This window comes from Mastomys coucha, unplaced genomic scaffold (assembly GCF_008632895.1).
Source record: "Mastomys coucha isolate ucsf_1 unplaced genomic scaffold, UCSF_Mcou_1 pScaffold8, whole genome shotgun sequence".
In the NCBI taxonomy this organism is placed as follows: Eukaryota; Metazoa; Chordata; class Mammalia; order Rodentia; family Muridae; genus Mastomys; species Mastomys coucha.
In genome coordinates this window covers 38,962,655-38,969,456 of record NW_022196914.1, presented here as the reverse complement: position 1 = coordinate 38,969,456, position 6,802 = coordinate 38,962,655, and the positions used below count along the sequence as shown (strand labels likewise).

General features: G+C 37.2%; 1 protein-coding gene across 9 annotated transcripts in view; it reads right to left on the bottom strand.

Moving 5' to 3' along the window:
- The window catches only part of Fam172a (family with sequence similarity 172 member A), a 437,196-nt gene that overhangs the window by 398,060 nt on the left and 32,334 nt on the right, over positions 1-6,802 (bottom strand). For 7 of the 9 annotated variants that reach the window (XM_031359792.1, XM_031359794.1, XM_031359796.1 and 4 more), the window contains exon 2: positions 3,521-3,579. The exons of the other annotated variants lie outside the window; for them this stretch is intronic. The gene's annotated coding sequence lies outside the window, so the exon portion shown is untranslated. The remainder of the gene's footprint in view (positions 1-3,520; positions 3,580-6,802) is intronic. 9 annotated transcript variants of the gene reach the window in all.

The following is a 6,802-nucleotide window of genomic DNA, read 5'->3' as shown; positions in this document are numbered from 1 at the left end:
GGGAATGGAGAAATTCGCATGTAAATAAAGAAAATATCTAAAAATAAATAAATAAATAAATAAATAAAATTAACTCAAGCAAACCATTGGTCTACCTCTACACAAAGGATAAAAAGGCTGAGAAAGAAATTAGGGAAAGAACACCCTTCACAATCGTCACAAATAATATAAAATACCTTGGTGTGACTCTAAATAAGCAAGTAAAAGATCTGTATAACAAGAACTTCAAGTCTCTGAAGAAGGAAATTGAAGAAGATCTCAAAAGATGGAAAGATCTCCCATGCTTGTAGATTAGCAGGATTAATATAGTAAAAATGGCCATCTTACTGAAAGCAATCTACAGATTCAATGCAATTCCCATCAAAATTCCAACCCAATTCTTCACAGACTTAGAAAGAGCAATTTGCAAATTCATTTGGAATAACATAAAACCCAGGATAGCCAAAATTATTCTCAACAATAAAGAAACCTCTAGTGGAATCACCATTCCAGACCTTAAGCTGTACTACAGAGCAATTGTGATAAAAACTGCATGGTATTGGTACTTGACAGGCTGGTAGATCAATGGAATAGAATTGAAGACCCAGAAATGAACTCACACACCTATGGTCACTTGATCTTTGACAAAGGAGCTAAAACTACCCAGTGGAAAAAAGACAGCATTTTTCAACAAATAGTGCTGGCTCAACTGGTGGTTAGCATGTAGAAGAATGCAAATTGATTCATTCTTACCTCCTTGTACAAAGCTCAAGTCCAAGTGGATCAGGGACCTCCTCATAAAACCACATACATTGAAACTAATAGAAAAGAAAATGGGGAAGAGCCTCGAGCACATGGGCACAGGGGAAATTTTCCTGAACAGAAAAAAATAGCTTATGCTCTGTGGTCAAGAATTGACAAATGCTACCTCATAAAACTGCAAAGCGTCTGAAAAGCAAAGGACACTGTCAATAGGACAAAATGGCAACCAACAGATTGGAAAAATATCTTTACCAATCCTATATCTAAAAGAGGCCTAATATTCAACATATACAAAGAGTTCAAGGAGTTAAACTCCAGAGAACCAAATAACCCTATCAAAAAATGGGGTACAGAGCTAAACAAAGAATTCTGAACTGACAAATACCGAATGTCTGAGAAGTACCTAAAGAAATGTTCAACATCCTTAGTCATCAGGGAAATGCAAATCAAAACAACCCTGAGATTCTACCTCACACCAGTCAGAATGGCTAGGATAAAAAACTCAGGTGACAGCAGATGCTGGAGAGGTTGTGGAGAAAGAGGAACACTCCTTCATTGCTAGTGGGACTGCAAGCTGGTACAACTACTCTGGAAATCAGTTTGGTGGTTCCTCAGGAAATTGGACATAGTACTTCCAGAGGACCCAGCTATACCACTCCTGGGCATATATCCAGAAGATGTTCCAACATGTAATAAGGACACATGCTCCACTGTGTTCATAGCAGCCTTATTTATAATAGCCAGAAACTGGAACCAACCCAGATGTCCCTCAACAGAGGAATGGATACAGAAAATGTGGTACATCTACACAATGGAGTACTACTCAGCTATTAAAAACAACAAAATTCTTAGGGAAATGGATCGATCTGGAGAATATCATCATGAGTGTGGAAACCCAATCACAAAAGAACACACATGGTATGCACTCTCTGATAAACAAATATTAGCCCAGAAGATCAGAATACACAAAGTACAATCCACAAACCACAAGAAACTCAAGAAGAAGGAAGAACAAAGTGTGGATACTTCATTCTTTCTTAAAAGGGGGAACAAAATACCCATGGAAGAAGTTGCAGAGGCTATCTATGGAGCAGAGACTGAAGCAAGAACAATCCAGAGACTGCTCTACCTGGGAATCCTTCCCATATTCAATCATAAAATCCAGACACTATTGTGGATACCAGCAAATTCTGGCTAACAGGAGCCTGATTACCTGTCTCCTGAGAGGCTTTGACAGTACTTGACTAATAAAGAAGTAGAGGCTCACAGCCATCCACTGGACTGAGTGCAGGGTCTCAAATGAAGGAGCTAGAGAAAGGACCCATGGGGCTGAATGGCTTGTAGCCCCTTAGGATGAACTAACTAGTACCCTCAGAGTTCCCAAGGACTATACCACCAACTAAAGAGTACATATGAGGGGACTAATGGCTCCAGCAGAGGATGGCCAAGTGGTTCATCAATGGGAGGAGAGACCCTTGGCCCTATGAAGGTTCTAAATTCTAGTGTAGGGGAATGCCAGGGCCAGGAAGTGGGAGAAGGTGGGTTGGTGAGCAGGGAGAGGGGAAACTGGGAAAGGAGATATCATATGACATATAAATAAAGAAAATATCTAATAAAAAAATTAGGCAGAGCACATAAGTACTATGGATTATTAACAATGTTGTGAGTACTGAATAAGGTAGTATCTTCATTAGGGTACCTACTGCAGAAACAAAACACCATGACCAAAAAAAAAAAAAAAAACAAGTTAAGGAGGATTGGGTTAATTTGACTTCTAGTTCCACGTCACCATTTATCACTGAAGGAAGTCAGTACAGGAACTCAAACAGGGCAGAGATGTGAAGGCAGGAGACCTCCATGCAGAAGTCATGGAGGGATGCTGCTTACTGGCTTGCTCCTCATGGCTGACTCATCCTGCTTTCTTACAAAATTCAAGACTACTAGCTCCAGGGATGGCACCACCCACAATGGATTGGGCCCTGTCTCATCAATCACTAATTTTAAAAATGTCTTACAAGCCTACCTACAGCCAGATCTTTATTTTTAATTGGATAGTACTTTATTTACATTTCAAATGTTAGCCCCTTTCCCAGTCCCCCCATCCCAGCTGGAAACTCCCTATCCCATCCGCCCCCCAGATTCTATATAGGCATTTTCTTAATCGAGATTCTCTCCTCCAGATGAATCTAGACTGTATCAAGTTGACATAAAATATCCAACACAGATAGCAAGTATATGAAGGCTAATTATATTTTCATGCACAAACAAAAATTATATATGAAAAGTGATGTGTTTATTGGAATATAATTCCTGTATAACAATACACAATGATTATGATTATATATAACATATTTTGTTATCAACTAGATATAAGTATATATATGTATGTGTGTGCAGATGGATAGATAGATAAGATAGAAAGATAGTGTGTGTGTGTGTGTGTGTGTGTGTGTGTGTGTCTGTATATTACTGGAAAATGAACCGGGACCTCAAATATACTACATAAATACTATATCACTGAACTATATGCCTAACATAACAATATATTTGTGAATAGAAAAACACTAACACAGAAACAATAGCATCATTCACTCTTTGGAGTATTTTTTCCTTAAGAATAATATAGCAAGCCCAGTGTAATTTATTTGGTCAGAAACCTGGGGATCCTGCTAGAGATACCTCTAGTACACAAAGTTAAAAGGAAGTCAAATATTAAGAAAACTTCATAGTAGCCTTATATAACTAAATTATTATTACTGAAATACAACATATTCCTTACCTGAACAGAAATAGAGATTTTTCAGCAAAAAAATGTATTATCTCAGAAGCTTCTAATAGCTAGTAAAAAAAAAAAAGACAAAGTTTAAGTATTTCTTAAAGTTTGAATTAAAAATTAAAAGCTTATAATAAAGCATTTTAAATATATATACTTCTAGATATATTAAATTTGATTTATAGTTCTGTTTTTCTTTGATTCTATTGTTTTACCATGTTTGCATATATAAAATAAATAAAATCTACATTTGAAAATACACAAATGCCTAGAAATGTTAAATTCTGGGATCAGGAACAGTTCTCAGTAACTGGTGAATGAATGATATAGAGTAATCTGTTCTGTTGGCTGTTGAAGGATGGGTAATCTACTCACAAGAGACCATTTCCAAAATACCCACGGAAGGAGTTGCGGAGACTAACTATGGAGTAGAGACTGAAGGAAGCACAAGCCAGCCTGATATAGCTGTCTCCTGAGAGGTACCAGACTAATACAGATGTAGAGGCTCACAGCCATCTATTGAACTGAGTACAGGATCCTCAATGAAGGAGTTAGAGAAAGGACCTATGGAGCTGAGGGGTTTTGCAGCCCCTTAGGATGAACAACAATATGAACTAAGTAGTACCCTCAGAGCTCCCAGGGTCTCAACCACCAACCAAGGAGTACACATGGTAGGGCTAATTGTTCTGGCAGCATGTGTATAGTAGAGGATTGCAAAATCAATCATCAATGGGAGGAGAGGTCCTTGGTCCTGTGAAGGTTCTGTGCCCCAGTGTAGGGGATGCCAGGGCCAATAAGTGGGTGAGAGTGGGGTGGCAGGCATGGGGAGGGGGGAGGCAACAGGGATTTGTCCTTGTTGTTTTTGTTTGTTTGTTTGTTTGTTTGTTTGTTCCTGGGAGGGGAAACTGGGAAAAGAAAAAATCATATGACATGTAAATAAAAAAAATATCCACTTATCAGTGAAAAAACAAAAAGAAAAAGAGACCATTTCCACGGAAAATCATCAGACAGTCTATCGATAGACATGATATGAAAATCGGCTTTTATCCTGAGAAAAATTAAAAGTAACTTTGCTTGCTTTTTACATACAAAATGAAAGAGGGGAATTCTGGAAGAGAGCTGCTGGAGGGAGGACCTGATGCCAGAATGAAAGTAAAGGAAGCAGACATTGTATTCAGTGCTTTATCGGAACACGGCATTGTATTAAACTAATTTCTATTTGTTGAACTGACAAATTCTGACAATACTGCTTTCTCTTTCTGAGAGTTACATCTCCAAACACTGAAAATCACATGTTGACTCAATTGTCCTCCTCTGGCACATAAAATGCCAGTAATAAAGTTACATAGCCACTTGTACTGACAAAGAATAAGTACCAGACTTGGTCTTACTGTAGAGTTCTAGATCTTATACTTGATATTAACAGGCCTATCTGTATTTTGTTCATTTGAAATATTACGCATTAATTTTGCTCTAGACCTCAGACAGTATTTTCTACACTTCTCAATATAGTGTTTAAAGTATTAGGTAGAACACTAAGGTGAGAGAAAGAGAAATAAACAAAAGGAATACCAATAGGAAAGGAAGCCGTCAAATTATAGTTAGAGATACTAAAGAGTATCAGAAACTCAAAGTTCTAACAAACACTTCCAGCACAGTAGCATGATGCAGGATCATTTCACAACCTGGTCATTACCAATACTAAACACCACCCTCAAAAAAAAATCGGGGAGAAAAATCCCGTTCACAACAATTACAGTAATAGAATTGGGCAAATAGGTAAAACAACTCTATAATGAAATCTTTAAAGACTCACAAAAGAGAAGACACTAGAAGACAGAAAGCCCTCACATGCTGTGGATCACCAGGGTTGCTATGATGCAATGACTGTGTTACTAAAACCCATCTTCAGAGTCAATACATACCTAAACATGATTCCAATGACATTCTTCACAGACCTAAAGGAAAATCGTGAGCTCATACACAAGCAAAGGAGAGCTCAAATGGCCATAGCCATCAGAGAAAAAGGACAGTGAGGGAGATGTTACATTGCCTGATCTCAAACTGTGTGACCTGATCTCATACAGGTGACCTTCACCCTTCAAAAGGCAAGATGCTAGGGAAAAGATCACAGTTAACAGCCACCTAATTTTTGGCAAAGGTATAAAAGATGAATTAGCAAAAACACAGTCTCTTTAACAAATTGTGCTGGAAAAGTGGATATCCACTGTACAGAAAAATTATTCTGGACCTGAATCATTCATCACATCATGGTGATTCGGTAGTCTTAGTGGAAAACCTAAAATTAGAAACTACTAGAAGAAACGACACAGAAGCTACTCTAGATATCGGAAAATGTAAGAATCCTGACAAGAGAACTCAACTAGCATTTAAATATATATGCAATGTGTGAAGACAGAAATCTTGAATAAAATTAAAGACATTTTACAATTGAATGAAAATAATTGACCCAAATTTATGAGACTCAGTGAAAGCAGTACTAAGAGGCAAGTCAAAAATACATACATTTAAAAAAAAAAAAAAATGGAGTAATCTCACACCAGCAGCTTAAGAGCACACCCAAAATCTCTAGAACAAAAACAAGTAATCACACCCAAGAGGAATAGACAAAGAATCAAAGTGAAGGCTAAAGTCAATAAAATACAAACAAAGAGAACTATACAAAAAAAATCAATGGAACAAAGTTGGTTCTTTCAGAAAAATAAACAAGATAGACAAACCCTTATCCAAACTAACTTAAAGTCAGAGAGAAAAAGATACTAAGAAATAACAGATACTAAAGAAATCCAGAAAATCCTAAGGATATACTTTTAAAAACCTGTTACTGACCAAATTGGAAAATCTAAAAGAAATGGACAATTTTCTAGATCGGTACCACTTACCAAAGTTAAATAAAGATCATATAAACACATTGAATAGACTTATAACACTTAGTGAAATAAAAGCACTGATTAAGTCTCCAAACAAAAACAACCACAGGCCAGATGATTTTGGTGGAGAAATCTACCAGATATTCAAAGAAGAATTAATGCCAATACTCCTCAAATTATTCCACAAAATATTAATGGAAAGAACACTGCCTGATTCTTTTTTATGATGCCATAGTTACCCTGGTATTCAAACCACTAAGAAAGACTCCACTAAGAAAGATTATTACAGGCAATTTCCCTTCTCAACATACATGCAAAAATATCCAATAAAGCCCTTCCCTGCAAGTGGATCGCCTAACTCCAGAGAGCACATTAAGCCAGAGACCCGGGCAGGATC